The sequence below is a fragment of the Heteronotia binoei genome, chromosome 8 (assembly GCF_032191835.1).
Source record: "Heteronotia binoei isolate CCM8104 ecotype False Entrance Well chromosome 8, APGP_CSIRO_Hbin_v1, whole genome shotgun sequence".
Taxonomy (NCBI): domain Eukaryota; kingdom Metazoa; phylum Chordata; class Lepidosauria; order Squamata; family Gekkonidae; genus Heteronotia; species Heteronotia binoei.
Genome location: NC_083230.1, coordinates 127,139,175 through 127,149,097, shown reverse-complemented (window position 1 = coordinate 127,149,097; position 9,923 = coordinate 127,139,175). Strand labels below are relative to the sequence as shown.

Below are 9,923 nucleotides of genomic sequence, written 5' to 3'. Positions count from 1 at the left end.
TTCTTGTATTGTAATGTTGTATTGCATACTGTTGAAATGTGGTATTTTATGCTATGTGAGCCGCCCTGAGCCTGCTTCGGCGGGGAGGACGGGATATAAATTAAAAATTATTATTATTATTATTATTCTCTTCCTCCTCCTCTTTCCTCCCTCCATCCCTCCCTTCCTTCCTCTGTTGTGTGGCTCTCAAACATCTGACATTTATTCTTACATTAAGCAAGTTTGGCCATCCCTAGTCTATTGAGTGGGTGACTTGGGATGGTGACTTCATAGTGCCGGATCCGGTCCTTGCTCTCAGCGACTCTTTCAGTGGCCGCCGCAGGGTATGACTTCCAGCGCCCCTTCCTCTCTGCATGTTTCAGTGTTGCATGGGGGCTTTTTCTCCCCCCACTTCTTGGCTGTTTCAGACTGCCTTCCACAGGATCAAGGCCTTCGTGCTAAGCACCTCTGAGGGCCAGTTTGGTGTAGTGGTGAAGTGGGAGATCCGGGTTTGATTCCCCACTCCTCCACTTGCAGCTGCTGGAATGGCCTTGGGTCAGCCAGAGCTCTCTTATCTGGGAGAACCAGGTTGGATTCCCCACTCCTCCACTTGCAGCTGCTGGAATGGCCTTGGGTCAGCCAGAGCTCTCTTATCTGGGAGAACCGGGTTTGATTCCCCACTCCTCCACTTGCAGCTGCTGGAATGGCTTTGGGTCAGCCAGAGCTCTCTTATCTGGGAGAACCGGGTTTGATTCCCCACTCCTCCACTTGCACCTGCTGGAATGGCCTTGGGTCAGCCAGAGCTCTCTTATCTGGGAGAACCGGGTTTGATTCCCCACTCCTCCACTTGCAGCTGCTGGAATGGCCTTGGGTCAGCCAGAGCTCTCTTATCTGGGAGAACCAGGTTGGATTCCCCACTCCTCCACTTGCACCTGCTGGAATGGCCTTGGGTCAGCCAGAGCTCTCTTATCTGGGAGAACCGGTTTGGATTCCCCCCCCCCCCTCCACTTGCAGCTGCTGGAATGGCCTTGGGTGAGCCAGAGCTCTCTTATCTGGGAGAACCGGGTTTGATTCTCCACTCCTCCACTTGCACCTGCTGGAATGGCCTTGAGTCAGCCAGAGCTCTCTTATCTGGGAGAACCGGGTTTGATTCCCCCCTCCTCCACATGCACCTGCTGGAATGGCCTTGGGTCAGCCAGAGCTCTCTTATCTGGGAGAACCGAGTTTGATTCCCCACTCCTCCACTTGCAGCTGCTGGCATGGCCTTGGGTCAGCCATAGCTCTCTTATCTGGGAGAACCGAGTTTGATTCCCCACTCCTCCACTTGCAGCTGCTGGCATGGCCTTGGGTCAGCCATAGCTCCTTATCTGGGGGAACCGGGTGTGATTCCCCACTCCTCCACTTGCAGCTGCTGGAATGGCCTTGGGTCAGCCATAGCTCTCTTATCTGGGAGAACCGGGTTTGATTCTCCACTCCTCCACTTGCAGCTGCTGGAATGGCCTTGGGTCAGTCATATCTCTCTTATCTGGGAGAACCGGGTGTGATTCCCTACTCCTCCACTTGCAGCTGCTGGAATGGGCTTGGGTCAGCCATAGCTCTCTTATCTGGGAGAACCGGGTGTGATTCCCCACTCCTCCACTTGCACCTGCTGGAATGGCCTTGGGTCACCCATAGCTCTCTTATCTGGGAGATCCGGATTTGATTCCCCACTCCTCTACTTGCAGCTTCTGGAATGGCCTTGGGTCAGCCAGAGCTCTGGCAGAGGTTTTCCTTGAAAGGGCAACTGCTGTGAGAGCCCTCTCAGCCCCACCCACCTCACAGGGTGTCTGTTGTGGGGGAGGAAGGTAAAGGAGATTGTGAGCCGCTCTGAGACTCTTCGGAGTGGAGGGCGGGGTCTAAATCCAGTATCTTCATCTACCTCACAGGGTGTCTGTTGTGGGAGAGGAAGGGAAAGGAGATTGTGAGCCGCTCTGAGACTCTTGAGTAGAGGAGGGCGGCATGTAAATCCAATGTCATTGTCTTCTTCTCTCTCCAGTCTGGGGGGCTCTTGTGTCATTGTTTTTTTTTGGGGGGGGGGGGGCATTCCTAGCACCTGTGTTTGCCCAGAAGCCCACCCTTGGTAGAAGGCGCTGCTATTTTTAGCTTTGCAGTTTCTTGTTGCTAGATGAGGCTGGCGAGCGCGGTTTGTCTGGGCGGGCTCTTCCAGCAGAGAGCTCGGGGAAACCTGCCGTTCCTGATTGGGCTTCCCGTCTTTCCTGTCTCCTGACGGGACCATGTGCTTGGAGGCATGGGAGGCTGGTGTTCAGCTGGTGCCCCCTGGGCTGGAGATGCCTTGTTATTAAGGGTCTGCTAGGGATTGTTAGGAAAAGGGTGGAGAATCAGATGGCCAGTATTGTAATAAACAGGTTAAGGTAGTCCCCTGTGCAAGCACCAGTCGTTTCCGAATCTGGGATGACGTTGCTCTCACGTTTTCACGGCAGACGTTTTACGGGGAGGTTTGCCATTGCCTTCCCCCCAGCAAGCTGGGGACTCATTTTACCAACTTTGGGAGGATGGAAGGCTGAGTCAACCTTTAGCCGGCTACCTGAAAACCCAGCTTCCACCGGGGATCGAACTCAGGTCGTGAGCAGAGCTTAGGACTGCAGGACTGCAGCTTTAACACTCTGCGCCACGGGACTCTTTCTACATTGTAATGCCTCTGTATAAATCAGGGGTGGCCAAATTTCCTTAATGTAAAAGCCACATAAATAAACTTTAGATGTTTGAGAGCCATAAGACATGAACATCAGATTTTTGAGAGCAGGAAGGAAGGAAGGAAGACAAACAGTTCGGGGAGGGAGGGAGAGGTGGAAAGAAAGCAACTTTAAATGCATTCTCCAAGCTGGCCATTGGGGTGGTGGGGGCTTCAAGAGCCACATAAGATGTGTGAAAGAACCACATGTGGCTCTGAAGCCGCAGTTTGGCCACCCCTGGTATAAATCAATTGTGTGGCCTTATATGGAAGACTGTAGAGTTCTGGGCTTGGTATCTCCAAAAGAAGATTGCGGAGCTGGAAAAAGTACAGAGGGGGGCAACCAAGATGATTTAGGGGTTAGAGCCCCTTCCCTAGGAGAAAAGGCTGAAGAGGCAGTTGAGAAAAGAGATAACTGAGGGGGCGCCCGAGAGAGGTTAATCAAATTACGCACGGGGTAGAGCAAGTTGCCAAAGAGAACTTTCTCTCCCTCTCCCAAAATACCAGAACTCGAGGGCATCCCACGAAGCTGATGGGCCGGAGGTTCAGGGTGGACAAAGAAGAAATACTACTTTGCACAGAGAGTGATTAAAATTAGGTATTCGCTGTCGGAGGAAGCACTGAAGGCCACAGGAATTAACAGCTTTAAAAGGGGAATTAGATTCGTGAAGGATAAGTCTATCAGTGGCTATTAGCCGTGGTGGCTGAAGGGAACCTCCACTTTCAGAAGCACTAAAACTCTGACTCCCAGAGCCAGGAGGCTGGACCTCCAGAGAAGAAGAAGAAGACTGCAGATTTATACAGAGACTCAGAGCAGCTTACAATCTCCTATATCTTCTCCCCACACAACAGGCACCCTGTGAGGTGGGTGGGGCTGAGAGAGCTCTCCCAGCAGCTGCCCTTTCAAGGACAACCTCTACCAGAGCTATGGCTGACCCAAGGCCATCCCAGCAGCTGCAAGTGGAGGAGGGGGGAATCGAACCCGGTTCTCCCAGATAAGAGAGCTCTGGCTGACCCAAGGCCATTCCAGCAGGTGCAAGTGGAGGAGTGGGGAATCAAACCCGGTTCTCCCAGATAAGAGAGCTCTGGCTGACCCAAGGCCATTCCAGCAGGTGCAAGTGGAGGAGTGGGGAATCAAACCCGGTTCTCCCAGATAAGAGAGCTCTGGCTGACCCAAGGCCATTCCAGCAGGTGCAAGGGGAGGAGTGGGGAATCAAACCCGGTTCTCCCAGATAAGAGAGCTATGGCTGACCCAAGGCCATTCCAGCAGGTGCAAGTGGAGGAGTGGGGAATCACACCCGGTTCTCCCAGATAAGAGAGCTCTGGCTGACCCAAGGCCATTCCAGCAGCTGCAAGTGGAGGAGTGGGGAATCAAAGCCGGTTCTCCCAGATAAGAGAGCTCTGGCTGACCCAAGGCCATTCCAGCAGCTGCAAGTAGAGAAGTGGGGAATCAAACCCGGTTCTCCCAGATAAGAGAGCTCTGGCTGACCCAAGGCCATTCCAGCAGCTGCAAGCAGAGGAGTGGGGAATCAAACCCGGTTCTCCCAGATAAGAGAGCTATGGCTGACCCAAGGCCATTCCAGCAGCTGCAAGTGGAGGAGTGGGGAATCAAAGCCGGTTCTCCCAGATAAGAGTCTGTACACTTAACCACTACACCAAACTGGCTCTCTGGGTGCCAGTTTGGTGTAGGAACTGGGTGGCCTCTGTGTGAGACAGGAGGCTGGACTGGATGGACCCTCCCTGGTGTGATCCAGCAGGCCTCTTCTGATGTTCTTAAGAAGGCCTTGGCCTCTCTGCCCTGTTGTTGGCCCTCCAGAGGAACTGGTTGGCTACTGTGTGAGACAGGAGGCTGGACTAGATGGACCCTCACTGGTCTGATCCAGCAGGGCTCTTCTGAGGTTCTTAAGTTGGGCAGTCGCCTCTACCTACAAATACCTGTCCTCCTTCCCTGTAAATGGGGAAGTCTTGGGTTCAGATCAGGTCACCAGGTTAGGAAATACCTGGAGATTTTGGGAGCGGAGAGAGACCTCAGTGGGGTCTATTGCCACAGAGGCCACCCTCCAAAGCACTCCTTTTTTCTCCAGGAGAACTGATCTCTTTCACCTGGAATTTTCACTTGCAAAATTCAGTTTGGTGTCGTGGTGAAGTGTGCGGACTCTTATCTGGGAGAACCGGGTTTGATTCCCCACTCCTCCACTTGCACCTGCTGGAATGGCCTTGGGTCAGCCATAGCTCTGGCAGAGGTTGTCCTTGAAAGGGCAGCTGTTGGGAGAGCTCTCTCAGCCCCACCCACCTCACAGGGTGTCTGTTGTGGGGGAGGAAGGGAAAGGAGATTGTGAGCCGCTCTGAGATTCAGAGTAGAGGGCAGAATATAAATCCAATGTCGTCGTCGTCTTCTTCTTCTTCTTCTTCTTCTTCTTCTTCTTCTTCTTCTTCTTCTTCTTCTTCTTCTTCTTCTTCTTCTTCTTCTTCTTCTTCTTCTTCTTCTTCTTCTTCTTCTTCTTCTTCTTCTTCTTCTTCTTCTTCTTCTTCTTCTTCTTCTTCTTCTTCTTCTTCTTCTTCTTCTTCTTTTTCTTTTTCTTTTTCTTTTTCTTCTTCTTTTTCTTTTTCTTTTTCTTTTTCTTCTTCTTCTTCTTCTTCTTCTTCTTCTTCTTCTTCTTCTTCTTCTTCTTCTCTTCTTCTTCTTCTTCTTCTTCTTCTTCTTCTTCTTCTTCTTCTTCTTCTTCTTCTTCTTCTTCTTCTTCTTCTTCTTCTTCTTCTTCTTCTTCTTCTTCTTCTTCTTCTTCTTCTTCTTCTTCTTCTTCCAGGGAATCTCCAGGTGCCACCAGGAGCTCAGTAGCCCTGGGTTCAGATCTTGCTTGAAGCATTCTAGGTGGTTTTAGGGAAGCTAATCTGCAGCGTGGGGCTAATCCTACTGGATTTACCAGGTTTTTGTGGGGTCACACATGCTTTGGATTTCCTAAAGTCGTCCGTAATTAGGAAATATCAGGGCTCCCTTTGTACGCGTTTTCTTCTGGGTCTCTGTGGGTGTTCTTCAAAGGTCTTTTTTTCCCTGTGCTTTAAAATATCTGTGGCGACGAAGAGAGGCTGATTCTGTGGCCCGGATAAAGAAGGTTATTGGCGTGTTTACATCCTGCGGCTTACTTTGGAGTAAAGGGAAGTGCGACTGTGGAACTTTGCAGAGCATGCCAGGCTATCTCTTTGTGTGTGTGTGGGGTGTGTGTGTGTGTGTAGGCCGCCCCTTGGCTTCTGAGACTGCCAGCCAAAGGGTTGCTTCCGTGAGCATAGCCGTTCTTTCCTTCTGGGCTGGTGTTGTGGGGAGGGGGGGAACCTATGGGGACCAGCAGAGAGATCCTTTTACCGATCGGCAGGGGTCGTTTTGTAGAAAAATAGGTGGCGGAGCTCATCCAGGGATTGTTATGCAGCTGCACCTACTATCCAATGAACAAGGAGGCGGAACTCTAAGATGGAGGAGGTGGAACTCTCAGAAAGGCTCAGGAGCTGTGTTCCTGTGAGCTCCACTGAATCCGAGGCCTGCCTATTGGGATCTCTCAGTTCGGAAATAGCTCCATTGCTGTTGCTCAGCATCTGGGGCACACTGCATCAGAAGGGATAGTAGCTCAGTGGTTAGCACACGAGTGGCCAAACTTGCTTATTATAAGAGCCACATAGAATAAAAGTCAGATGTTTGAGAGCCACAGGAAGGAAGGAAGGAAGGAAGGAAGGAAGGAAGGAAGGAAGGAAGGAAGGAAGGAAGATGTTTGAGAGCCGAAGGAAGGAAGGAAGAATAAAAGTCAGATGTTTGAGAGCCACAGGAAGGAAGGAAGGAAGGAAGGAAGGAAGGAAGGAAGGAAGGAAGGAAGGAAGGAAGGAAGGAAGATAGATGTTTGAGAGCCGAAGGAAGGAAGAATAAAAGTCAGATGTTTGAGAGCCGAAGGAAGGAAGGAAGGAAGGAAGGAAGGAAGGAAGGAAGGAAGGAAGGAAGGAAGGAAGGAAGAAGAAGATATTGGATTTATATCCCGCCCTCCACTCTGAAGAGTCTCAGAGCGGCTCACAATCTCCTTTCCCTTCCTCCCCCACAACAGACACCCTGTGAGGTGGGTGGGGCTGGAGAGGGCTCTCATAGCAGCTGCCCTTTCAAGGACAACCTCTGTCAGAGCTCTGGCTGACCCAAGGCCATTCCAGCAGGTGCAAGTGGAGGAGTGGGGAATCAAACCCGGTTCTCCCAGATAGGAGTCTACACACTTAACCACTACACCAAACTGGCTCAGGAAGGAAGGAAGGAAGGAAGGAAGGAAGGAAGGATAGATGAGGGAGAGAGAAGTAGAAAGAAAGCAACTTCAAATGCATTCTCCAAGCCTCTGGCTGGTTTGGCTTGGAGAAATGATTTCCAAGCTGGCTGACTGGGCAGTGGGGGTTTTTGAGAGTCTCACAATATGTGTGAAAGAGCCCCACGTGGCTCCCAAGCCACAGTTTGGCCACACCTGGGTTAGAGCATCATCTTTTCATGCTGGGTTCTGTCCAGTTAAAGGAGGACCTAGGGGTCTTAGTGGACCGTACGCTGAACGTGAGTCAACAGTGTGATGCGGAGGCTAAAAAGGCAAATGCAATTTTGGGCTGTATCAACAGAAGTCTAGTGTCCAGATCACATGATGTGATGAAATTGCTTTGCTCTACTCTGGTAAGACCTCACCTGAAGTCTTGTGTTCAGTTTGGGGCACCACATTTTAAAAAGGATATAGACAAGCAATGTGGATCCTGTGAATTTTGGGGGGGGGGGGCGGCATTTGTGAATTCCCTGCATTTTGCAGGGGGTTGGACTAGATGATCCTGGAGGTCCCTTCCAACTCTATGATTCTATTATTCTAAGCTGGAACGGGTACAGAGGGGGGTGATGAAAAAGGTGAGGGGTCTGGAGACCAAGTCTTATAAGGAAAGGTTGAAGGAGCTGGGGGTGTTTAGCCTGGAGAGGAGGCGGCTGAGAGATGATAGGATCGCCATCTTCAAGTACTTGGAGGGCTGTCATGTAGAGGACGGTGTAGAATTGTTTTCTGTGACCCCGGAAGGTAGGACCAGAACCAGTGGGCTGAAATTAAATCAAAAGAGTTTCCAGCTCAACTTTAGGAAGAATTTCCTGACCATTAGTGGAACAGGCTTCCTCGGGAGGTGGTGGGCTCTCCTTCCTTGGAGGTTTTTAAACAGAGGCTGGATGGCCATCTGATGGAAATGCTGATCCTGTGAATTTAGGAGGAGGTGTTTGTGAAGTTCTTGCATTGTGCAGGGGGTTGGACTAGATGACCATGAAGGTCCCTTCCAACTCTAGGGTTCCATGAGGCTCCAAAGTGCAGAAGACGGTACGGTAAGTGTGGCAGGAAGGCCAAGATTTGAACCTGAGTTTTCACACACACACCCCAGCTTGGTTACTCTACTGTAAGAGATCCTTTTAACTAGTCTCCTTCCCAGGAAAGGGATGGGTGGGTTGGTGTGTGGCCAGAATGGTGCTCTGGGCACCATTGATTCTTTTTTTTTTCTCCCTCCTCCTCCTAACAGAACTTTACAGCTACACAGAAGAGCCAGAGTTTGCCATCAACAGGAAATGCTTCCAGGAGGATTTTCAAACCCATGGTAGGTGTCTTTCCTCGGGAAGGTTGCATGAGGCTGAAGCTTAGAAACCAGACCTGTTGGGTTAGGCCTGAAATCCTGCACAAGCTGAGGTTTTTCACGCCTCTTTGCCTGGACCCTTTTGAGTTGGAGATGCCGGGGATTGAACCTGGGGCCTTCTGCTTACCAAGCAGATGCTCTACCACTGAGCCACTGTCCCTCCCCTGAGTGGCAGTGGCTTTCCAGGGTCTCAAGCTGAGGTTTTTCACGCCTGTTTGCCTGGACCCTTTTTAGTTGGAGATGCCGGGGATTGAACCTGGGACCTTCTGCTTACCAAGCAGAGGCTCTACCACTGAGCCACCGTCCCTCCCCGTGGAATTAATGATTGCGCGTCTTTCTGAGTCTCGGTGCTTCGGCAGAATTATACATTTTATGGTTTTTTTGTCTTGTTGCAAAGAGTGATGTGGCCAAAAGGGTGTGTGTGCAAAGGACAGTGCTGTACATTGATGGGAAAACACTGGCGTCTCTGACCCTGGAGCTGGAGGTCTTTTGCCATTCCTGAAGGCAGCTGGTCGCTCAAGCCAAGGTCTGAATTCTTTCTTGAAGAAGAAGATATTGGATTTATATCCCGCCCTCCACTCCGAAGAGTCTCAGAGCGGCTCACAATCTCCTTTACCTTCCTCCCCCACAACAGACACCCTGTGAGGTGGGTGGGGCTGGAGAGGGCTCTCCCAGCAGCTGCCCTTTCAAGGACAACCTCTGCCAGAGCTATGGCTGACCCAAGGCCATTCCAGCAGGTGCAAGTGGAGGAGTGGGGAATCAAACCCGGCTCTCCCAGATAAGAGTCCGCACACTTAACCACTACACCAAACTGGCTTGAGAGGGGTGGCCAAACTTCCTTAATGTAAGAGCCACATAGAGTAAATGTCAGATGTTTGAGAGCCACAAGACCTGAATGTCAGCTATTTGAGAGCCTCAAGGAAGGAAGGAAATAGATGGAGGAGGAGGTAGAAAGAAAGCAACTTTAACTTTAAATGCATTCTCCAAGCCTCCAGCTGGCTTGACTTGGAGAACTGATTTAAAGAGAGAAATGCCTTCTCCAAGCTGGCCAATGGGGTGGTGGGGGCTTCGAGCCACCCAATATGTGTGGAAGAGCCATGTTTGGCTCCCGAGCCACAGTTTGAGACTTTACAAAGCCCTTATGTTTTTCCCCCTTTGAAATTCCATTTGACAACTGTGCACAAACGCCTCACTAAGCTGCACAGAGTTGCCGAAATCCTGTAGAGCAGATCCAGTAAAATCTGCTCCTTAAGTTACGGCAGCCATAATTTGCTCTTTGTTGTTCCTCTGGAGGTCCAACAACAGGGCAGAGACGCCGAGGCCTTCCCCTGAGAAGAACATCAGAAGAGCCCTGCTGGATCAGACCAGGGAAGGTCCATCTAGTCCAGCCTCCTGTCTCACACAGGGGCCAACCACTTCCTCTGGAGGTCCAGCAACAGGGCAGAGAGGCCGAGGCCTTCATAAGAACCTCAGAAGAGCCCTGCTGGATCAGACCAGAGAGGGTCCATCTAGTCCAGCCTCCTGCCTCACACAATGGCCAGCCAGTTCCTCT

The 9,923-nt window shown here is 51.1% G+C and overlaps 1 protein-coding gene across 1 annotated transcript in view; it reads left to right on the top strand.

Moving 5' to 3' along the window:
• Positions 1-8,259: 8,259 nt before the first annotated feature.
• STRIP2 (striatin interacting protein 2) overlaps positions 8,260-9,923 on the top strand; it is a 59,977-nt gene continuing 58,313 nt past the window's right edge. The window contains exon 1 of the mRNA XM_060246032.1: positions 8,260-8,335. The gene's annotated coding sequence lies outside the window, so the exon portion shown is untranslated. The remainder of the gene's footprint in view (positions 8,336-9,923) is intronic.